Source organism: Mobula birostris, chromosome 7 (genome assembly GCF_030028105.1).
Source record: "Mobula birostris isolate sMobBir1 chromosome 7, sMobBir1.hap1, whole genome shotgun sequence".
NCBI classification, from domain to species: domain Eukaryota; kingdom Metazoa; phylum Chordata; class Chondrichthyes; order Myliobatiformes; family Myliobatidae; genus Mobula; species Mobula birostris.
In genome coordinates this window covers 84,685,299-84,710,089 of record NC_092376.1, presented here as the reverse complement: position 1 = coordinate 84,710,089, position 24,791 = coordinate 84,685,299, and the positions used below count along the sequence as shown (strand labels likewise).

The window sequence follows — 24,791 nt, the reverse complement described above, 5'->3', positions numbered from 1 at the left end:
GGCTTCTCAGGTACAAGTTACAGGGAGAAGGGCGGAGTGGGGTGGGGGGGCAAGGATCAGCCATGATTGAGTGGTGGAACAGATTCGATTCCAAATCTGCCCTTATGTCTTATGGTCCAAATAGAAGAGGATAATATGTGCTGTCCGTGGCAGCTCTGATTGGGCAAGAAAAAGGAAAATAATCCTTCAGTGTTGTTTGTTGAGCTCCACTTGGCGCCAAGAGCATTTTTATTGGTAAAGACTTGATCAGAGTATAATTAGCATGGTATGAAAGAACTTGGTAACATGACATCCTTTTTAATTGGCTTTTGAAGTGTAGGCACCAGGAATTCTGGTTTTTAAACAGAGGAATGGAATTAACATGTCCAGCAAGTGAAGTGTTATACTGAATAGAGGTATTCTTTTGCTCTTCTAATGTATGTCTTGTTAGATCATGGACTATTTTGGGGAGTTGGGAAGCGAGTCTTTTGCTGTAGGGTACCTAGTCATTGATCTCTCATTATTACAGTATTTTTCTGTTCTTACATTTCTGACCACTAATATCCCTTTGTGTGTTTTACTTGGTACCTTTTGCTTCAAGGCAAACAAAGGATAGTAGTCAGATCCTGGTGCAAATGCAGTGCACACATTTTTAGTACATGAGACTTGGACAAATAGTCTATCTGTTGAGCTTGGGGCCAGTCAGAGGCATTTTTTGCAAAAGTAGGCTTTTTTCCTCAAGTGAGGGCAGTACTGTCTTTGTCTCCTTGATTAGACATCAGAGTAGGCCTTTGCTGGTTGTGGTTCTTGTTGACTTCAGAGGCTGCTGTTGAGATTCTTTGCTGCTGACTACCCGAGTGGAGTTACTGCTACTTGGCTTAATGATGATGGTGGGATCTGCTTTAACTTGCCAGAAACTTCACTTGACTTGTCCACTTGGATAGCAAGATGGGTGGGCCACTGCTGGTCAAAGGATAATAAGTTTGGGGGAAGCTGGGAACACAATCCTCCGAATGGTTCAAAGACGGGAACCAAAGGCTCCATTCATTTCCATCATTTCTCTTCCCTTGGACTCATATTTGTATTGAATATTTAATCACTTATTGATGGTCTGGCATTATGGTCATTGGCACCCGTTCTTGGCATAGTATCACTAATGTCTGAGCTTGGACTGAAGGTCTGGCCAAACTATTTTAGTAGATTTGTTTTTCACACAAGCCAAAGTTCAGCTTTTTTAATTTTCTCATGGCCCTCAGCTCCCTGTTCTAAGGAACTGCTTGGCTATGTCTGGCCAGTCTGGTTGAGTTTTGTTGGCAGTTGGCTGTAAGTGTTGGTTGTCATGGAAGCTGTAAGGATATGTGCATACACTAAAGGATCATTTGATAAAGAATTTAAAGACATATTTATCTACAAAACTGACTGGAAGTGCTTCTGAATCTGGGGCTGGGGGCTATTGAATTTAACAACTGCAGCAGCCTTCCAGTGTTTCTATTTATATGATTTGGAAGAGTCCATTCATTGGGATGCTTTACTCTTGATGCCATTGATGCTTGATGCCAGGCTTGCTCAAATGAGGGTAGTTACTCTAAGATTGCCTCTAGAATTCAGCTCTTTGGGCTGTGTTTTACACTAAGGATGCAATGTAAGCATTCCTGGTAAAACTGGTGAGCATATTATTTATCAGTAAATGCCACTTCATAGCACCACAGCTTAGTTTTCTATTGTGTAGGTAGTCAAGAATGAGCTGATGAGGTGGTAATGGCTGAATTGGATGAGGCCTGCATTTTCTGGGCAGAATGTATCCATTTACTGCTTTCTTTAACTGTTTTCTTACTGATCTAATGACCGATTTATTGAGAACACTGGAAATATCAAAAATTCCTCTTCTTGCATTTTGTTGTACTTTTATTTTCATCTAGGATAATTAGTTTAAAATTTTACTGTTTTTGTTACATGCCTTTGAGGTTTTCTGACAGGATTTCTCATTTTATACTATTCTCAGTGAGTATGATTTAAAATACAATCTAGCAACATTGCATTATGCACCATCACTATCAGCAGAGCAGAAATGTATGCTGTTACCTCATGGTTGAGCATATCCCTCAATCTATCATTACTACCAAGTCTTTGGATCAAACTTCATTTAATTAGTATAGAGGGTATGCTAGGAATAGCATCAGGCATAAATATGATGCTAGACTAGTGAAGGTTCATTGCAAGACTGCATGCGTATTAATCAGCTTGGCATGCAATAGACAGATTTAAATATTTCAGAACAGATTAGATTGACCAGCATCTTATAAGTGGTTAAATAGCTAATGGGACATAAGGTGCCTGGAATATCCAATCAACAGTGGCAGGGTCCAACATGTGAGTGATGAAGATGAGACTGAAACAGTTACAGTAGTGTTTGGCAAGAAATGCTGAATAGATGATTTGTTGTGGCTTCAATCTGAAATCCCCATTGTTGCAGAAATCACTTTGCAGGCAATTTGATTCATTCCATTTGATGTCAAGAAACTGTTGAAAACAAGGTATAAGAAGGGCTATGAAATCAGGCAAAATCCTAGTACTGAAAAAGTAGTCAGAACTAACTGCACCTTTAGTCAACAGTTACAACATTGGAATCTACTAAACAATAATGTGCAAAATTGCTTGGGTATTTCCTGTTGACAAAAAGTAGACTGGACATGGACTACTGTGATCATTTTGGTCACCCATTACAGATTTGGAGGCTTTGGAAAGGGATCAGATAATGTTTGCCAGGATGCTGCCTAGATCAGCACAGAACCACTTGTTTTACAATTTACTGATAATTTTACAAATATAAACAAGCATTAAAAAAGTTAAATTACAAAAAATAACAATTTATATAGCCATTTAGACCTTAATCCAACATTATTTGCATTTCACCAAGAACCCACAGCTCCAGGTCTTAACACATCCTTCGTCGAAGTTAAAGTTAAGTTCTACTTGAGCTAAATTCTGGTAGACTTCCTTTGACATCAGTGCAATATTTGATGAAGTGTGGCATCAATGTGCCCTAGTAAAACTGGAATCAATGGAAAGTACTCAAGTTGGAAACCTACCTCAGAAGAAGATGGCAAACGTGACAAAATCTACAGATGCTGGAAATACAAAGCAACACCCTCTAATACTAGAGGGACTGAGAAGGTTAGGCAGCATCTATGGAAAAGAGTAAAGTGGACATTTCAGGCCAAGACCCTTCAGCAGGAGAAAGAGAAGTCAGAGTATGATGGTGAGGACAGGTGAGGAAGAAGTACAAGGTGGTAAGAAGGTGAGGAGAGGAGGAGTTCTTCCTCCCCTACCCCCACTTTCTTACTCGGACTTGTTTCTTTCCAGACCTGATGAAGGCTCTTGCCCTGAAATGTTAGATGTTTGCTCTTTTCTATAAATGCTGCCTGGCCTGTTGACCTAGAGCAGCTAAATGAGTAAGTGGGAGAAAGGGTATTCTGACACCAATGGCCATTCCACTGTTTGCAAGATGCAAGTTAGGAGTGTGATGGAATGTTTCCTTACCCGGAAGAGTAGCACCATAAACTGAAGAAATTTGACACTATGTAAGACAAAGCAGCCAGCACAATTGGCATCCATTAATCATTCTTGGCATTCATTTCCCACACTACCAGCGGACAATATCTGCAATATATACCATCTACAAAAGATAACGCAACACAATTACTTAAAGCTAATCCTGGCAGCAACTTAAAACCCTTGACCATCATCAAAAAGTATAAGGACAGCAGGTGCATGTGATCATCCCACTTGCACATTCCCTTCCAGGTTGTAACCATCTTGAAGCTCACATACAACAGTTCCTTCACTAGGAGGGGTGCCACGGTACAAAAGGCAACACCGCCACTCCAATGACAGTGGGAGAAGGACAGTAAATGCTGGCCAGATTCCAAAAATGGGCAAATAATTTTTTTTAAAAGTAACTGTTCAAAATTCTCAGCGTACATTGTTTTTATCCTACAATAATTTGTTAAATTAATCTGTTTTTAATCTTTTTACATGCTCTGAAATTAGGCTTAATGGATAGTTTATGTATGTCCTAGTTTCTGATATGAACTTCAATTTCTGGCTGTTTTACTTCCCTATGCAGAGAATGTCTTTATTGGCTTGGTGATATCCTTTACTCTGACAACAGAGTGGCATAGTTGCAGTTATAGAAAATGCTGTTTTGCTTATTTTTGCTCCTTGTGAAATATTTTTCTGTTGTTGGAGATCTAACTCTTGCCTCCAAGCAGCTGTCATGAACTCTGATATTCAAGTCTGTCAACAAATTAGTAAGTGCAACCAGCTTGTGGAGATTTCTGCATTACCAATATCTTCTGTCTGCTTTCTGGTGGATCATTCATTCTTTCACTTCATGTACCTTGAATGGCCCTGGGTAATAATATCCTAGAATATCTAGGCGGCCTTTGAATATAATGTATCATTTCTTGTCCTCAAATTTAAAATGGTGATCCTGCATACGTAGTTATGATCTCTAAGCTGACTTAAGAGTTGCCTGAGAGACTCTAATCAATGGGTCTGTACTGAGTTATGGTTGTAAATGATTTACCTGTAAATCACTGAGATTAGATTAGATTATGAGGACACTCAGTCCTCGTTTATTGTCACTTAGAAATGCATGCATTAAAAAATGATACAACGTTCCTCCAGAATGATATCACAAGAAGACACAGGACAAACCAAGACCAAAACTAACAAAACCACATAATTATAACATGTAGTTACGACAGTGCAAAGCAATACCATAATTTGATAAAGAGCAGACCATTGGCACAGTAAAAAAAGTGTCAAAGTCCCGATAGGCTCATCATCTCACGCAGGTGGCAGAAGGGAGGAACTCTCCCTGCCATGAACCTCCAAGCGCCGCCAGCTTGCCGATGCAGCACCACTAGAAGCACCCGACCGCAGTGTACTCAGAGTCTGTCCAAAGACTTCGAGCCTCCGACACAGCTTCTCCGAGCACCATCCTCTGCTGAGCGCTTCGACCCACCCCAGCTGCTGACTGGCAAGCAAAGCCAAGGACTTGGGACAAGGTGGAGGGCTCATTGGGACATTGAGGAATAGGTATACAGGCAGATTAAAGAAAAGGGTAAAAACCTTGAGATCTTCAACTTCCCTAATATCAGCCGGGACCTTAGTGCAAGAGGTTTAGATGGGTAGAATTTTTTAGGTTTCTGAGGTGGGGGTGCGGTGTTTTTCCTTCAATATGTAGATAGTCCAACAAGAGGAGGGGCCGTACTGGTCTTGGTGTTGGGTAATAAGCCTGGCCGGGAGACCAGCCTTTCATGGGGTGAGCAGTTAGAGAACAGCTACCACAACTCCTTCAGTTGTAAGATAGCTATAGATAATAATAATTATGTTCCTTGCAGGAGAGTATTATATTGGAGCAAAGCAAATACTGAGAGCATTAAGGAGAGTTAATTGGGAACAGTTGTTTTTGGGCAAGGCCATAATTGACATGTGGAAGGTGTTTAAAGACCAATTGCACGGAGCATGGGACAGCTATGTTGTAGTCAGAAGGAAGAACAAAGATGGCAAAGTAAACGAGCCTTGGATGTGGAGGGAGATGATGAATTTAGTTAAGAAGGAAAAGGAAAGGTATGTAAAACTTGGGAAGCTGGAATCAAACAGAGCCCTTGAGGATTAGAAGGAAGCCAGAAAAGAACTCAAGAAGCGATTTAGGAAAGCCAGGAGGGGCCATGAAAAGTCCTTGGCAAGTAGAATTAAAGAGAATCCCAAGGTGTCTAGACATACATTAGAAGCAAGAGGACAAAGAGGGCAACTAGGGGGATGGTAGGACCACTCAAAGGATAAAAGGAGGAACATTTGCTTGACTATGGAAGATGTGAATGAGGTCCTCAGTAAATCCTGATGTATTTATTAAGGAGGACATGGAGGAAGTAGTGATCAGTGCCAAGCATATAAATATGGATATGTTCCTAGACAGAGGGTATTATTGGAAGGGACTTTTTCTCTCTGGAGGTCTGTGATTCTGGTGTTCCATAGGGATCATAAAGATTGGTGGTGTAGTGGATAGGATAGAAGACTGGTAAAGAATGTAATGGGATATAGATCAGTTGCAGATATGGGCAGAGAAATGGCAGATCAAGTTAAACCTGGCCAAATGTAAAGTGTCGCACCTTGGTTGGTCAAATGTAAAGAGACAGTCCACTGTTTAGAGGGATCTTGGGGTCCAAGTTCATAGCTCCCTGAAAGTGGTTACACAGGTGTTGATAGAGGGTTAAGAAGGCATATGGCATGTTTGTCTTTATTAGTCAAGGCATTGAGTTCAAAAATCAGAAAATTATGTTGCAACTTTAAAATTCTAGTTAGGCAGCATGTGGAGTATTGCATACATTTCTAGTTGTCCGATTATAGGAAGGATATTAATACTTTGGAGGGATAATGCCTAGGTTAGAAGGCATGTGCTATAATGAGAGGTTGGACAAACTTGGATTGTTTCTTTGGAGCAGTGAATGCTGAGGGGAGATTTGATGGAGTTTTATAAGATTAAGAGGCATAGGTAGTGTAGGCAGACAGTATCTTTATCCCAGGGTTAAAATGTCTAATACCAGAGGGCATGCATTAAGGTTAGAGGGAGTAAGTTCAAAGGAGATGTGAGGTACAAGTTTTTTTACTCTTAGTGGTGGAGGCCTGGAATATGCTGCCTGGGGTTGGGGTGTTCGAAGCAGATAGATTATGGATTTTTAAGAGACATTTAGGGTCACGACTGAGGGAAATGGAAGAATATAGACATTGTGTAGACAGAAGGGATTAGTTTAGTTGGCCTGTTGTGTACTAATTTAATTGGATTGGCAGAACATTGTGGGCTGAAGGGTCTGTTCCTGTGTTGTACTGTTCCATGTTCAAGTGACTGTCTTAGCAAATTCAACTTTGTTCCAGAGGTCCAAATCAATGTCATGTTATTCTTCAGACACCGTAATTCTACTGGTATAACACCAAAATACAGAGTGCACAAGACATAGCAAGGGCCAGTCTACTATTCAGATAGCTGGGCTGAAGGTCTCTACCCAAGATTCTTCAACAGCAAATATGGCAACTAGCTGGCAATGTGTAAACTTGGTCCAGGCATTTTCCAATCATAGAATGGAGATCAATTTCCCATAGGTAAAAACAAAAGGACATTAGACAAGAATGAGAAAACCGGTGACAGTAAGTCAGTAAGTGATTAATCCAGGTACCAGCTGAACATGCAGTATTAAGATATTTGGAAGCAATTCACTACTGCCAATTGGAGAAGAAAAAATAAGAGCATTTTAAAAATTTGCTTGTTATGCTGATATGAGCTTATTTTTTGCATGAAAATCACAAGATGATAATTGTTCAAAGGCAAAGTGATTATTTATGAAAAATTTCATTTTGTGTGCCATACTGTGAAGTTACAATACAGGTTTCCCCCACCATCCGAAGGTAGAGCGTTCCTATGAAACAGTTCGTAAGCCGGAATGTCGTAAAGCGAAGAAGCAATTACCATTTATTTATATGGGGAAAATTTGTGAGCGTTCGCAGACCCAAAAATAACCTACCAAATCATGCCAAATAACACATAAAACCTAAAATAACAGTAACATATAGCAAAAGCAGGAATGATATAATAAATACACAGCCTATATAAATTAGAAATACTTCTCTACAACGATTGCCTGCACAGATCCCTGTAGTGAAAATCTCACACAAGCGCTGTTGGCAGAAACACGGCGCAGGCGCTCTCGGCAGAAAATCTTACACAAGTGCTGTTGGCAAAACACTCTCTCCAGTAACTTTTAGGCTGTGAAGCTGCCAAATCATACCAAATAACACGTAAAAATGCACAGCCGATACAAAGTAGAAATAATGTATGTACAGTGTAGTATCACTTACCAGAATTGGGACGGCACCGAACACACTGATAGTGGTGTGTTCAGCTGAGTTGTCGGAGTTTGGGTGGTGCAGTGGCCCCCAACCTCCAAGCAGTGACCTGATACTGATCCGCAAAGAATGCAGGGGTACAGTGGTAGCCGGGACACATCCAGCACATCTTTTAAGAAAAAAGCCGAAATAAACTAGCTAATTAATTACGTGCCGGGCGGCACCTAATTAATTAGCATGTTTATTTTGGCTTTTTTCTTAAAGATGTGCTGGGTGCCTCTCGGCTACCGCTGCATTCTCCACGGCAATGTATCTGTCCGTGGCCCGGGGGTTGTGGTGGTGGGACACGGGGGTGTCATCTCATCGTCAATCAGGGCAGGCAGGTCATCTTGTCTGCTTCCCTCGATGTCAAAGGTCAAGGTTCGTCGTCTGCTGTGGTTGATGTGCAAGGCTTGCATGACTGCTTAGCCTCGCGCATTTTTCTATCATACAGTTCTTTGTAAGCACTCAACCCATCCTGCAAATATGCCCTAAACTGACGTACCCTTTCAGAATTAAAGTCGTACTTTATCATTGCAGCAAAAATCTCAAGCAGGTGCTTCACGTTCAGTTCCTGGACGAGTTCACTTTCGGTCTGTTTGCTACTGTATTCAGTTTCGATTGTTATCCTTTCCTCTCCCAATTGCATCAGCTCTTCATCTATCAGTTCTTGGTCATGAGATGCCAAAACCTCTTCAACATCATCTTCGTCAACTTCCACAAGCCAAACTCACTTTGTCCTTGCTTCGTTCACCACGATCGAAATGCTTAATTATGCATAGTTTTACGCTAAGTGTAACACCCTTACGAGTTCATTTAGGCTTTTCCGATACTTTAGAACTCATCTTGCTAACGGCTGCTCACAGGCATGTATTTAAGCAATGCCGGCGAGAATGCCGTTCCGAATCCGGGGGAGAGCAGCTGCTCAGGGTGCGCGCTGATTTTTATCGCATGCTGATTTTTTTTTCGCACACTGCCTTTTTTCGTAACAGTGAAAACATCTGTTAGCGAAAACAGGGACCTAATGTAGGTCTTTCATAACAGCAACACACATCAAAGTTGCTGGTGAACGCAGCAGGCCAGGCAGCATCTGTAGGAAGAGGTGCAGTCGACGTTTCAGGCCGAGACCCTTCGTCAGGACGTCCTGGCGAAGGGTCTCGGCCTGAAACGTCGACTGCACCTCTTCCTACAGATGCTGCCTGGCCTGCTGCGTTCACCAGCAACTTTGATGTGTGTTGCTTGAATTTCCAGCATCTGCAGAATTCCAGTTGTTTGCTTTCATAACAGTGAGGTTTCGTAAAGTGAACGTTGGAAAAGCGGGGGACACCTGTATAGATGATTTGTGTCAGCTGATATGTATGTTCTTGGATTTATACATTTGCTCTGGGAAAATGTATGGTAATACTGGTACTGATTTTTTTTTCAGTTTTACTGAAATTGTTAAAATAGCACTGGAAATTATATCTAATTTATTTTGTAAATTTTAATGCAGTAGAAACTTCAGGTGAATTTTGACTGTTTAAAAAAAACACAAGCTCTTGATTCTTTCAGTCTGTTCCTTTTGTTGCATTAGGTCCTTCTGGAATGCCTTAATGTTCAGCTTGTGCTTGGATTCCTTGCTTACTGACTGTTACCAGTGTTCTCATTCTTGTCCATCGTCTTTTTCTTGCAATGTTCTTGTCCATGTGAAAATGGTCTTTCAGGGTGGGAACTACCTGGAATGATTTTGCATACTGTCAGCTTGTTGCCATATTTGCTGTTGAAATACCTTGGGTAAAAGTCCTCCCAATTACATTCCACAGGCCTTTAGCCCAGCTGCCACAGTAGTGGACTTGTAGTCTTAAGCACTCTGTTTTAATGGCACTTCAATAGAATGACATTGGGTAAAGCATCAAATTGTTTTGGACCACTGGAAAAACTGAGCTCTACTCGTTGTTTTCGGCTGAAATTGGTTATGATAAATGCTTCACCTTTTGCAACACGTTCCGTATGTAAACAATGATTTGTTGAGCCTTTCCTCTTAAATTTGGATGTGTCAAATTGCATATTAAGTATACTTTATTGTCGCCAAACATTTCATTCTACAACGTACAATCATCACAGCGGTATTTGATTCTACGCTTCCCGCTCCCTGGATTACAAATATTAAATATTAAAAATAGTAAAATTAGTAAATATTAAAAATTTAAATTATAAATCATAAATAGAAAATAGAAAAATGGAAAGTAAGGTAGTGCAAACAAACCGAGAGGCAGGTCCGGATATTTGGAGGGTACAGCCCAGATCCTGGTCAGGATCCATTCAGCAGTCTTAACACACTTGGAAAGAAGCTGTTCCCAAACCTGGCCGTACGAGTCTTCAAGCTCCTGAGCCTTCTCCCGGAGGGAAGAGGGACGAAAAGTGTGTTGGCTGGGTGGGTCGTGTCCTTGATTATCCTGGCAGCACTGCTCCGACAGCGTGTGGTGTAAAGTGAGTCCACGGTTGGAAGATTAGTTTGTGTGATGTGCTGCGCGGTGTTGACGATCTTCTGCAGCTTCTTTCGGTCTTGGACAGGACAACTTCCATACCAGGTTGTGATGCACCCTAGAAGAATGCTTTCTACGGTGCATCTATAAAAATTAGTGAGGGTTTTTGGGGACAGGCCAAATTTCTTTAGTTTTCTCAGGAAGTAAAGGCGCTGGTGGGCCTTCTTGGCAGTGAACTCTGCTTGGTTGGATCAAGTTAGGTCATTTGTGATATTGACTCCGAGGAACTTAAAGCTTTTGACCTGTTCCACTTGCACACCACCGCTGTAAATTGGGTCGTGTGGTCCACTACTCCTTCTGAAGTCAAATATTTAAATAGAGTAACTTATTTAGTAGAGTAACCTACTCAAACTCAAGTAAATCATTTGGCATATACAAACACTTATAGCTTCTTCAAAGATTTATATGCAATGAGATTTTGCATGAAAGAGAAATGTTTGGAAGCAAACTGATTTTTTTGTGAAACGATTTTTTGGGAAGCTGGATCATTAGAAGTAGTTAAACTGGAGGTGAATAAATATTTGAAAAATTGAAGAATAGAGTAGTATGGAGAACTGACTCAAGTAGTTGACACCAGCTTAGATTAGCAATGATCATACTAAATAATAGGGTAGCCTTGAAGGGTCAGTTGACCTTCTCTTCCAATTTTATTGTGTTCTGAAAGATTAGTTGTTAGCTGATTTTGTACTAATGCTCTGGGGAAAGTGATGATATCTGATGATTTTTCATCTGCTTCACTGGAATGGAGATTTGAACAATGTGGAAACAGTCTTTCTTTCCCCTCCTCCCAATTCTTTTCATTGATTATTTTGAGCTTTGTAATGAAATGCAAAAGAAAGTGTAAGCAAAGTAATCTCTCCATTAATCGGATTTGAAGCATTTGCCTACTACATTTGGTAAGAGCCTAAGTAGTTCTTTTGAAATGTGTAACTGTAGAACAGTATATACAGGAAATGCTCACTGGTTCTCTTGAATTGTTGAAACTTTGGAATCCATCTACTAGTGCAAGTGGAATTTATGCTGCATTTAAGGCATTAGTTGAAAGAGCCCTTGTGGACTATATATGCCACTATAATAAGATGTAAATTCTACCTGAAGTGGGCAGCTTAAGTATAGAATTTGTAAATAAGACAATGTGGATGTATAGAGACGGTGAGGAGTAATGGGCATGAAGAGGGTATAAATGTAGTCAAATGAGTTGAGATGTGTTTAATGTAAGAAGTATCAGCAGCAAGGATGAACTTTGAACATGGATCAGTAATAGGACTATAGCATGGCTATTACAGAGACTTGGCTGTCCCAAGGGAGGAATGACTGCTTGATCTTCTGGGGTTTAGATGTTCCAAGTGGCGTTGCTAATCAAAGATTGTACCACACCTCCAGAAAAGGCGTCATTGTCAAGATGTCATCCACAGAGTTAATATAAGAGCCATCACTATGGGAGTATTCTATAGGTCACCTACAAGAGCAAAAGGAACGCGGAGGAGCAGATTGGTGGGCAGATTTTGAAAACGTAAAACAAAAGGTTGTTATCAAGGGTGACTTCAACTACCTTAATATAGGTTGGCATCTCATTAGTGCAAGAGGTTTAGATGGGGCAGAGTTTGTTAGGTATGTGCAGGATGGATTCTTGACACAGTACGTGGACAGGTTGACAAGATTGGCCTGCATTGTATCTAGTTCTAGGCATTGAACCTGGTCAGGTGATGGATTTCTCAGTGGGTGAGAGTTACCGAGACAGTGACCACTGTTTCCTGCCTTTTACCAAAGCCTTGGACAGGGATTGTAGCAGACGATATAGGGAATTATTTAATTGGGGAGGTCTAATTATGATTTTAGGCAAAAATTTGGGAGCATGAGTTGGCAACAGATACTCACAATGACATGTGCATCAGAAATGTCAATATTTATGGAGCATTTGCATGAGGTTCTGAATAGGGTTGTCCCATCTTGGCAGGGAAAGGGTAGTAGAGTGATGCAGCCATGGTTGGCAAGATAAGTAGAACACTTTTTCAAGAGGAAGAAGGAAACATACTTAAGGTTTTTGAAGCAATGATCTGACGGAACTCTTGAATTATATAGAAGGCAGAGAGGAGCTTAAGAAGACACAGGAAAGCTAGAAGCAAACATGAGAAGGCCTTGCTGCATAGGTTGATGGAAAACCCCAAGGCATTCTATATGCAGAGCTGAGATGAGAAGTGGCAGACGGAGTTCAATCCAGAGAAGTGTCAAGTGATACAATTGAGAAGGTTGAACTTGAAGGGAGAATACAAAGTTCAAAACGTCGAAGTACGTGTATGTCACCATATGCCACTCTGAGGTTCATTTTCTTACAGACATTCATAATAAATAGAAACAGAATTGAATCAACAGAGAGCCTGCACATGTCAGAGTTGGATAAACAACCAATGTGCAGAAGACAACAAACCATACAAATACAAAAATAAATAAATAAGCAAGCAATAAATATTGAAAACAGGAATTGTAGTGTCCTTAAGGGAGTAGGTAGTGGAATCAGTTTAGTGTTCGACTGAGGGAAGATTTTCCCTCTGGTTCAAGAGCCTGATGGTGGAAGGGTAGTAACTGTTGCTGAACCTGGTGGTCTGGGACTTCAGGCAACTGTATCTCCTTCCTAATGGCAGCAATGAAAAGCTTGGCAGCATGCGGCGTGGCCTGGATGGTGGGGGTCCTTGATGGATGCTGCTTTCCTGCAACAGCGCTCCATGTAAATGTGCTTAATGCTGGGGAAGGCTCTAATTGTGATGAACTAGGCTGCATCCACTACTTTTTGTAATTTCTATCCATTCTAGAGCAGTGGTGTTCTAGAACCAGGCCAAAAGCATCAGTATATTCTCCACCGTAATCTATAAAAGTTTGTCAAAGTTTTAGATGACATGTCTAATTGCGCAAGCTTCTTAAAAAAAAGTAGAGGCATTGCTGTGCCTCCTTTGTGAAGGCAGTTACATGCTCTGATCCTCTGAAGTGATAACATTGAGCAATTTACTATTGCTGACTCTCTCCATCTCTGATCCCCTGAGAAAAGTCTCATGAAATTCCGGTTTCCTCCTCTTGGAGTCAGCTGTTTGGTTTTGTTGATTTTGAGTGTGAGATTATTGTTGTGACACCATTCGGTCACATTCTCCACCTCTCTCCTATATGCTGATTCGGCCCACAACAGTGGTGTCGTCAACAAATTTAAATATGGCATTTGATCTGTATTTAACCTCACACATAAGTATAAAGTGAGTAGTGCAGAGGGTTAAGCACACAGCTTTATGATGCACCAGTGCTGATGGTGATTGCGGAGGAGATGTTGTTGTTGGATCTGACTGCTTAATTCTTAGATTAGGCTGTATATTTGTTTTCTTTGCAATTTTGCAATTAATTATCTACTGAAGGTTAATTAAGTAGATTTTCCTTAAGAGAAAAAAACGGTTCTGTCTTCTTGAGTATTGGATGGAAATTATAATTGAGGACTGCTGTGTTGCTATTTAAAAATAAAAATATCTGAGAAAATATTTGTTGCAATCTATTTGGTTGTAACCTATTTGGTTACAATCTATTTTGGTTGCACAATGGTCTGTTTTGCTACCTAATAAAAATATTGGTTGTACTAGCTATTCGGTTGCTGTATCAATCTATTTGGTTACAAACTATTAATATTTTGAGATGGCAGTCATTGCAATAGACAATGTGTACAAGTTAAGATCAAATCAAAACAATGGCCAAAGTCTTGAAACCTACTAAATGCTCTTAACTGAATAAAACATCTATTCGATAAAATTAATGAAAAAGTCTAGACAAAATATACCAACAATGTTAAGTTTATTAAGAGTAGAAAGGCATGCATTAAATGCCCGCTATTGATTGAGAGATAATACCACGTAGTCAGTTTGATTGAAAGTTTGAGCGATTGAAAGAGTTAATGGGCTGAGTAAAGTCTTTTACTAATCAAAAGAAACACAGAACTTAGAGTGAACACAAAAACTGCATGATAGAGACTATGGAAAGTCTAAATAGCAAATCTTTGCATTACCCAAATGAGCGAAAGAGCAACACGTGAATAATACATTCTATTGCAGTGCATTGTGCAAAGCTCAGAAGCAGACTAAAACAAAATAGAAAAGCGCAGCTGTGACTTGAAGCGAGTGGTCTTGCTAGTGATGCTGCCAATGATACTGTGTGCCCGGGGAAGCACCTACTTCTGAACCTCCGCCCAAGGAATTGCAGCCTACACTGAAGAGTGCTCCAGAATTCTTGAATCATTACAGTCTATGTTGAACAGCTTCCCAATATAGCAGTCCCTAGCGACTTGAGAGGATGAGTAGTGGAACAGTAAGAGGGCTTAATCAATGTATTGACAAGCTAGTGGCAGATCCATCAACTATTTTCAATGCCCTGAAGCCATTACACAAATGGTTTACAATTACTGATATGGCCAATGGATTCTAGTCTGTATCACTAGTACCTGATTATCAACCATGGTTGGCTTTTACAATTGATGTTCAATAGTACCAATGGCGGAAGCTACCACAGGGGTCTACAACAGTCCCATTGTCTATCACTTGGCTGTGAGAGAACGCCTGAGAGACATAGAATATGTGGAAGATGTCATGATTGTATCCAAAACTGTAGGCCTTCATGAACATGATGTGCTTTATTTGCTCGATTATCTATCCTCCAAAGGTGACAAAGTGAATCTAGACATGGCACACTTATAACGAGGGAGTAATTTTCTTCGGACAGAAAATTTCCCAAGGTAAATGGGAAATCACTGAGGATCATGCAAAAGCCATTAAGTCAGCAAAACCTCCTACAACAGTTAAGCAACTTCAGACATTTCAGGTTGGGTAGCCTCCAACCTGATGGCATGAACGTCGATCTCTCAAAACTTCTGTTAATTGCCCCACCCCCACCCTTCATTCCCATTCCCGTTTCTCTCTCTCACCCTTAGCTCCTTACCAGCCCATCAGCTGCCTCTGGTGCTTCTCATCTTTCCCTTTCTTCTACCATTTCCTGTCAGATTTCCCCTTCTCCAGCCCTTTATCTCTTGCACCTATCAACTTCCCAGCTCTTTACTTCATCCCTTCCCCATCCCAATTTCACCTATCACCTACCATCTTGTACTGCTACCTTCCCCCCCACCACCACCTTGCTTTAACTTTCCATCTATTTTTCCAATCCTGATGAAAGGTCTCGGCCTGAAACATCGACTGTTTACTCTTTTCCTTAGATGCTGCCTGGCCTGCTGAGTTCCTCCAGCATTTTGTGTGTGTTGCTTGGATTTCCAGCATCTGCAGATTTTCTCATCTTTGCTCAGCCACACAATCTGCTGAGGATTGCAAGTGATCATATGACCCTATGGCTCTTATTGAAGAAAAACTGGAAGCTTTTCAATGGGATTATGTACTGCACTTGCATTGGGAATCCCCAGTACGGGTAGACTATTTACCCCGTATGTCAACGAGAAACATGGCTACATGATGGCAGTCTTAACTCAAGAATATGGAGAACGACAGCATCCTACACAAATTCTTGTTGTGCTTTTGGGGCTGTTTATGATTTTGGAAACTTAAGGAGGCAAAGGGGATTTCTTTGGGCTGTAGGAACCCCAATCAAGAATGACCAACTCACTGAACAAATATCATACAACTGCCGACAGAAGTTGCTATATTAAAATTCAAAATGACTACAATGGAAAGCTGTGGAACTTCTCATTTTTCATTTTCACTTGTGGATGAAATTGCAAAAAGAGTAGCACAGGAACTAATAAGAGAAGTGCCAAGAACATATACAGTGAACCTGGCAACTGGAATTATGGAAATGAAGATGAACTCTGCATCACCGATGAACATACTGTACAAAATTATCTTACTCAATAAATACACTCCCCAGGTCACATTGGAGTGCAAAATATGATCAACAGATTCTCCCATTGGTGGTGGAATCCAATGTTTAGGGTACAAATTCTACAAATATTTGAAAGATTTGTGATATGCCAGAAAATACATCATGGAGCAGCAGTAAGCTGCTACAGATAAGTGCTCCTGCCCACCTGGTCTATTTTTATTCTTACTTGTGGACCACATTTCTTTACCAAAGTGTCAAGGATACTCAGACGTACAAGTGATAGTAGACAAGTTTTTAAGATGGGCGGAATATATTCTGACAAGGAAAGCCACTGCCGCTCACCCAGCAAAAACTCTAATCAAGGATTATGTCACATTGAATCTGACCAGGGAATGTATTTCGTTGGGAGTGTTTGTCAGGAATTATGTCAATAGATGAATGGTCTTTTCATTCTCCACATCACCATAGGCACCAGGACAAGTTGAACAAATGAATGGAACTATCAAACAACAATTGACTAAGTATCGTGAGGAAACCAGTGGCTCTTCGTCTCGTCTTATGTAGTATCAGAACAACTCCAAACAAAGAAAACTAAACTAAGTTGATTTGAGGTGGTAACAGGGTGTCCTATGTCTCTGCCAGGAGCCCTTGATCTCAAAGAGAGGCTGATATATATAGTAAGGAAGATAGTTTAATTAACTATTGTGTGAAATTAACGCAAGCTGTCCAGTCTGCTTCTCAACAGATTTTTTGCTGCTTGTGGTAATCCAGTAAGAGGAGGACTAATCCTGATTCCTAGTGAGTGGGTCCTGATAATGAAAATGTATAAGGAACCACTGGGAGCTCAGTGGGAAGGTCCTTATCAATTGCTGTTAATTATCAACATGGCAGTGAAGGTAAAGGGTAAAATTGGATACTTACCAGCCACTGCAAGCAAGCTAAAGTGGTACCCGACAAGGACAGTGAACGCTGTGTTTAATGTGCTCGTGGCTTCTTGGCTACAGTGCTTGGACTGGTGGACTACAGTGACTAAATCACTAACTAACCAGAAGACTTCAAGCAAGTTGACAACTACTGAACATTATGAAGCTTATTCTAATGTATTTGTTATATTTTTGCCAATTTTGCCTACGTCATATTATATTAATGTCTTACCATAACTTACACCTTTTTTCTACCTGTTTAAAGGCAAAATAGAATAGTTCAAACTCGCATGTGTGCCTACTAATCTACCTAACCATGACAATCTTATGAATATATTGAAGAATATATACCCTTTGAAACAGGGTAGTTTTTTTGATTATTTTATACATAACGTAGGTACGATAAGTTTTTCTGCTTCTGAAATTTAGATGTAATGATTCCAAATGTATGATTTAGAATTAAAAGGGAGGTGGGGTTTATTGGATTCAGCTGTTTAATTCTTAGATTGGACTGTTTAATTATTTTCTTTGAAATACATCTACTTGTATTTTAGATGTATGGAAATAACAGTTTAATATGCCTCTATTGGTTATATAAAGTATAATTCCAGGAAGCTCTGGAAGCTTCCTTACTCTGCGTTATTAAAATAAGTGCTTTCTCACTGGTTAACTTGGTAGTGCAATATTTGAATGGGTACTTTCTCATTAGTTGTCTCTTGTCTACAAATTTGAATGGAATTTTCCTCACCTCTCATCTGGGTATAAAATAGCTAAATGCAAAGCAGTGCCATCTTAATCTTAGATTTCCCTTCACTTAGTAGACCTCTGTCACAGTTAAACTTTTACTTTGTTCTATCAATGCTTAATAAAATAATTGTGAAGCAACACATTTTGTGCCTCTTTTCGGACTTTAAAAGAACCTTGGATTTAAAAATCAGAATCTTATGTTGCCCATCTGAACTGACTGGGGTCTGCAAGTGAGGAAATCGAGGATCCAGTTGGACAACGAGGTATTGAGGCCTAGGTCTTGGAGCTTATTGATTAGTTTTGAAGGGATAATGGTATTGAATGCAGAGCTGTAGTCAACGAAGAGTAGATGTTTCAGAGTTAAGTGACAAGCGAATGGAATGGCATCTGTTGCTGAACTGTTAACGACAGGGAAATTTGAGTGAATCCAAGTCGCTCCTCAGACAGGAGTTGATATGCTTCCATCACTAACTTCTCAAAACTCTTCAGTACAGTGGACGTAAGTTCGACTGTACAATAGTCTTTGAGGGAGGTTACCATATTCTTGCGCACTGGTATAATTGAAACCTGTATGACCTCAGACTGCAGAAGTGAGGGGCTAAAGTTAACAGTGAATACACCAGCCAGTTAAATAGCACAGGTCTTCAGTACTTGGCCAGAAACCCTTTCTGGCACAGATGCTTCCGCTGGGTTTACTCTCCTGAAAGATGCTCTCACTTTGGCCTCAGAAACTGAAATCACAGGGTTGTTGGGGACTGTGGGAGTTCATGAAGATACCGCCCTGTTTTGACGGTCAAAGTAAGTATAAAGGCATTGACCTATTCTGGGAGTGAAACCTTGTTGGCACATATGTCGTATGGTTTCACCTTGTAGGAGATGATGGCATGCAAGCCCTGCCTCAGCTGTTGAGCATTCTTCAGTGATTCATGTGGTCTGGAATTGCTACTACGGAAGTGAGATGACTTTCTGGATGTCGTACTTGGGTTTCTTGTATTTAACTTGGTGGTTAGTCCTGAATGCTACAGATCTGGCCCTCAGCAGATTGTGGATCTCATGGTTCATCCAGGGCTTCTAGTTGGGGAAGACTGAATGGTCTCATGTATGGCTGTCTTTAGAGAATCCACGACAACCATGGTGTATTCATTCAGATCCTTTGAGTCCTTGAACATGGCCCAGTCCACCAAATCAAAGTAATCCTGTAGCCACTCCTCTGCCTTTTGTGACCACCTTTTTGTTGTCTTTATCTCTGGAGCCTTGCTGTTTACCTTCTGCCTGTATGCAAGTAGGTCAACAAGGACAATGGCAGGATTGTTAGCAGTGCTGAGGAATGGGGTACCTTGGAGTCCATGTCCCTAGGTTCCTGAAAGTTGCTGTAGAAGTTGTATGGTGTGTGCGTCTTCATTAGGTGGGGGAGTGAGATCAAGAACAACAAGATAATGTTGTAGCTCTGTAAGACTCTAGTTAGACATACTTAAAATATTGTGTTCAGTCTGGACACATTATCAAAAGGTTGTGGAAGCTTTGGAGAGGGTGAAGCAGATATTTATCAGGGTGCTTTCCGGATAAGGCAGTATATCTTATGAGGAAAGAATCAGAATCAGGTTTATTATCATCGGCATGTGACGTAAAATTTATTAACTTAGCAGCAGCAGTTCAATGCAATACATAATATAGAAGAGAAAAATATAAGTAAATCAATTACAGTATACATATACTGAAACGTGCAAAAATTAGAAATACTGTATGTTTTTAAAAAAAAAGTGAGGTAATATCCAAGGCTTCAATGTCCATTTAGGAATTGGATGGCAGAGGGGAAGAAGCTGTTCCTGAATCACTGGGTGTGTGCCATCAGGCTTCTGTACCTCCTACCTGATGATAACAGTGAGAAAAGGGCATGCCCTCAGTACTGGAGGTGGATTCTGAGACACCGCTTCCTGAAGATGTCGTGGATACTTCGTAGGCTAGTACCCAAGATGGAGCTGACTAGATTTACAACTCTCTGTAGCTTCTTTTGGTCCTGTGATGCAGCCTGTCAGAATGCTCTCCAAGGTACATCTACAGAGGTTTTTGAGTGTATTTGTTGACATTCCAAATCTCTTCAAACTCCTAATTAAGTATAGCTGCTGCCTTGCTTTCTTTATAACTACATGAATATGTTGGGACCAGGTTAGATCCTCAAGTTCTTGACACCCAGGGACTTGAAACTGCTCACTCTCTCCACTTCTGATCCCTCTATGAGGATTGGTATGTGTTCTTTCGTCTTACCCTTCCTGAAGTCCACAATTAGCTCTTTGGTCTTACTGATGCTGAGTGCCAGGTTGTTGCTGCGGCACCGCTCCACTCGTTGGCATATCTCACTCCTGTATGTTCTCTCATCGCCATCTGAGATTCCACCAACAATGGTTGTATCATCAGTGAATTTATAGATGATATCTGAGCTATGCCTAACCACACAGTCATGGGTATATAGAGAGTAGAGTAGTGGGCTAAGCACACGCCCCTGAAGTGCACCAATGTTGATCGTCAGCGAGGAAGAGATGTTATCACCAATCTGTGCAGATTGTGGTCTTCCGGTTAGGAAGTTGAGGATCCGGTTCCAGAGGGAGGTACAGAGGCACAGGTTCTGCAACTTCTCAATCAGGATTGTGAGATTAAATGCTGAGCTATAGTGGATGAACAGCATCTTAACATGGGTGTTTGTGTTGTCCAGGTGGTCTAAAGCCGTGTGGAGAGCCGTTGCGATAGGCAAATTGCAATAGGTCCAGGTCCTTGCTGAGGCAGGAGTTCAGTCTAGTCCATAACCTCTCAAAGCATTTTGTCACTGATGTGAGTGCTACTGGTCAGTTAGACAGCTCACATTATTCTTCTTAGGCACTGGTATAATTGTTGCCTTTTTGAAGCAAATGGGAGATTCCGCCCATAGCAGTGAGAGGTTCAAAATGTCCTTAAACACTCCCGCCAATTGGTTCGCACAGGTTTTCAGAGCCTTACCAGGTACTCCATTGGGACCTTCTGCCGTGCAAGGGTTTACCCTCTTTAAAGACAGCCTAACTTCGGCCCCTGAGACACAGATCACTGGGTCATCAGGTGCAGCAGGGATCTTCACAGAGTTGTGCTGTGTTTCAAATTAGGCATAGAAGGTGTTGAGTTCACTTGGTAGTGAAGCATCGCTGCCATTCATGCTATTGGGTTTCCTTTTATAGGAAGTAATGTCCTGCAAACCCTGCCGGAGTTGCTGTGCATCCAATGTCGCCTCCAACCTCATTCAAAGTTGACTCTTCACCCTTGAAATAGCCCTCCGCAAATCATACCTGGCTCTCTGGTAGAGGCCTGGGTCACCAGACTTGAATGCCACAGATCCAGCCTTCAGCAGACGACCTACCTCCCTGTTTATCTGCGGCTTTTGGTTTGGGAATGTACAGTAAGTCTTTGTAGGCACACACTCAACCACACAGGTTTTAATAAAGTCGGTAATAACTGCAGCATACTCATCCAGGTTAGAAGATGAATCTCTGAATACAATCCAGTTTAGTGATTCAAAGCAGTCCTGTAGGTGCTCCTTTGCTTCCCTTGTCCATACCTCCTTGGTCCTCACGGCTAGTGCTGCAGTCTTCACTCTCCGCCTATATTCAGGGAGTAGAATTACAGCCAGGTGATCAGACTTCCCCAAGTGAGGGCGCGGAATAGTATGGTAGGCATTCTTGATGGTGGTGTAGCAATGGTCCAGTGTGTTGTTTCCTCTGGTGTTGCAAGTGATCTGTAGATGCTAATTGCTTAGTGACTTTTCTCAGACTGACCCGGTTAAAATGGTGAAGGCATCAGGATGCACTGTTTCATGCATGTTGATCCCATTGCTCAGATCATCTAAAGCCTGATTGACATTGGACTGAGGTGGAATGTATACTGCTACCTAAAGGACCCCAGAGGATTCCTGTGGTAGGTAAAAAGGATGGCACTTAACTGTGAGATATTCCAGGTCTAGTGAGCAGAATTAGGACAGCACTGATATATTTGTGCAGCAAGAAGAGTTGATCACGAGGCATACTCTTCCACTTCTGCTTTTGAGAGACTATAAATTTGAGTAAGCTTGTGCTTTTCTTTGGAGTAAAGAAGGATAAGAGGTGAATTGATAGAGGTATACAAGATGATAAGAGAGCCAGCTAGATGATACAGTGGACAGCCAGCACTTTTTTCATAGGACAGCTCCTCAACTTTCTAACCGGAAGACCAAAATCTGCGGGGATTGGTGATAACAATAGGAGAGGGCATCACAGTAGTGTAATGTTGAGTGCGAAGCTATGACAGCTTGGAACATCGGAGTTCAATTCTGACGTCATCTGTGTCTTAAGTTCTCCCCATGGAATATATCGGTTTCCTCCTACAGTTCAAAAACATACCAGCTAGTAGGCAAATTGTTCCATGATTAGGGTGGAGTTAAATCGGGGTTTGCTGTGTGGTTCGGTTCAAATGGCCTGAAGTGCCTAAAATTATTTTTATTTTATTTCAAGTGGTAAGTGCATGGAATGCTCTGTCGAGGATGGTGGTCGAGGCAGGTACATCAGGAACATTTCAGAGGCTCTTACGTACGTGTAGGAAATAAATTAGAATGCTCTATGGGAGGGAAGTGTTAGCTTCATCTCGGGGTAGGTTTAATGTCAACACAACATTGTGGGCTGAAGGGCCTGTACTGTGCTATACTGTTCTGTGTTCTAATGCTGTATTGCTTTAATGTATTGGGCTTTAAATACTTTGCTTTTCATTTAGTTATGATTATGCATGTGACATTTTTGCATTAAAATCCTCTCCAATTAATAAGGCTTATATTCCAACCAGTGAATGTCAGAGACACAGGTTAAAGAACAGGTCAGTTGTGAAATTTATTATAAAGCCCATAATTAAAGTGCGCTTGATGATAATTACTATTAATGGTGCCATTAGCTTAGTTTGAATTCTTCAGTAATTGTTGAATTCTGCCAACAGAATGAAGAATAAGTTTATTACACCATGGTAACTTTGAACAGTGAGCTCTGAAGACAAACAAAATTTGCTTCCTTTATATAATGTTTTAACTATGATCTTTGGAGTGATGTGTCAAAAAGCTATCCAAAACACATATATTGCATTTCTGTTGATTGCAGGAAAAATGGTTGTAGCTTGTGCTTGTTATTTTGGTAAAAGTTTACAAATGTCAGATGCCATAAGTTCAAAACCAGAAGCTTTGAACTTGAATAATTGAGAAAATAGATTCAGAAGTAGATAAACAATAACGGGCATATCAAGAATTGTTTTTAAATTCTCTTCAGGTTTAAGAAGAATTGTTGATAAATAAGTTCTACAAAATGAGCTTTTATATAGCTAAGGAAATTAGAAACCATAGAAACTACAGCACAGAATCAGGCCTTTTGGCCCTTCTTGGCTGTGCCGAACCATTTTCTGTCTAGTCCCACTGACCTGCACACGGACCATATCCCTCCATACACCTCCCATCCATGTATCTGTCCAATTTATTCTTAAATGTTAAAAAAGAACCCGCATTTACCACCATGTCTGGCAGCTCATTCGATACTGTGAAGAAGCCCCCCCCCCAATGTTCCCTTTAATCTTTTCCCCCCTCACCCTTAACCCATGTCCTCTTTTTTTTTCTCCCCTTGCCTCAGTGGAAAAAGCCTGCTTGCATTCACTCTATCTATACCCATCATAATTTTATATACCTCTGTCAAATCTCCCCTCATTCTTCTATGCTTCAGGGAATAAAGTCCTAACCTATTCAACCTTTTTTCTGTAACTGAGTTTCTCAAGTCCCGGCAACATCCTTGTAAATATTCTCTGCACTCTTTCAACCTTATTTAAATCCTTTCTGTAATTTGGTGACCAAAACTGAACATAATATTCCAGATTCGGCCTCACCAATGCCTTACACAACCTCACCAATGCCTTATACAACCTCATCATAACATTCCAGCTCTTATACTCAATACTTTGATTAATAAAGGCCAACGTACCAAAAGCTCTCTTTACGACCCAATCTACCTGTGACGCCACTTTTAGGGAATTTTGTATCTGTATTCCCAGATCCCTCTGTTCCACTGCACTCCTCAGTGCCTTACCATTAACCCTGTATGTTCTACCTTGGTTTGTCCTTCCAACGTGCAATACCTCACACTTGTCTGTATTCAACTCCATCTGCCATTTTTCAGCCCATTTTTCCAACTGGTCCAAGTCCCTCTGCAGGCTCTGAAAACCTTCCTCACTGTCTACTACACCTCCAATCTTTCTATCATCAGCAAATTTGCTGATCCAATTTACCACATTATCATCCAGATCATTGATATAGATGACAAATAACAATGGAACCAGCCTTGATCCCTGTGGCACACCACTAGTCACAGGCTTCCACTCGGAGAAGCAATTCTCTACTACCACTCTTTGGCTTCTTCCATTGAGCCAATGTCTAATCCAATTTACCACCTCTCCATGTATACTTAGTGACTGAATTTTCCTAACTAACCTCCCATGTGGGACCTTGTCAAAGGCCTTACTGAAGTCCATGTAGACAATATCCACTACCTTCCCTTCATCCACTTTCCTGGTAACCTCCTCGAAAAACTCCAATAGATTGGTTAAACATGACCTACCACGCACAAAGCCATGTTGACTCTCCCTAATAAGTCCCTGTCTATCCAAATGCTTGTAGATTCTGTCTCTTAGTACTCCCTCCAATAACTTACCTACTACCGACATTAAACTTACTGGTCTATAATTTCCCGGATTGCTTTTCGATCCTTTTTTAAACAACGGAACAACATGAGCCACTCTCCAA

General features: G+C 40.9%; 1 protein-coding gene across 6 annotated transcripts in view; it reads left to right on the top strand.

The window, feature by feature from the left end:
• The window catches only part of sugt1 (SGT1 homolog, MIS12 kinetochore complex assembly cochaperone), a 183,742-nt gene that overhangs the window by 99,756 nt on the left and 59,195 nt on the right, over positions 1–24,791 (top strand). The window lies entirely within an intron of this gene.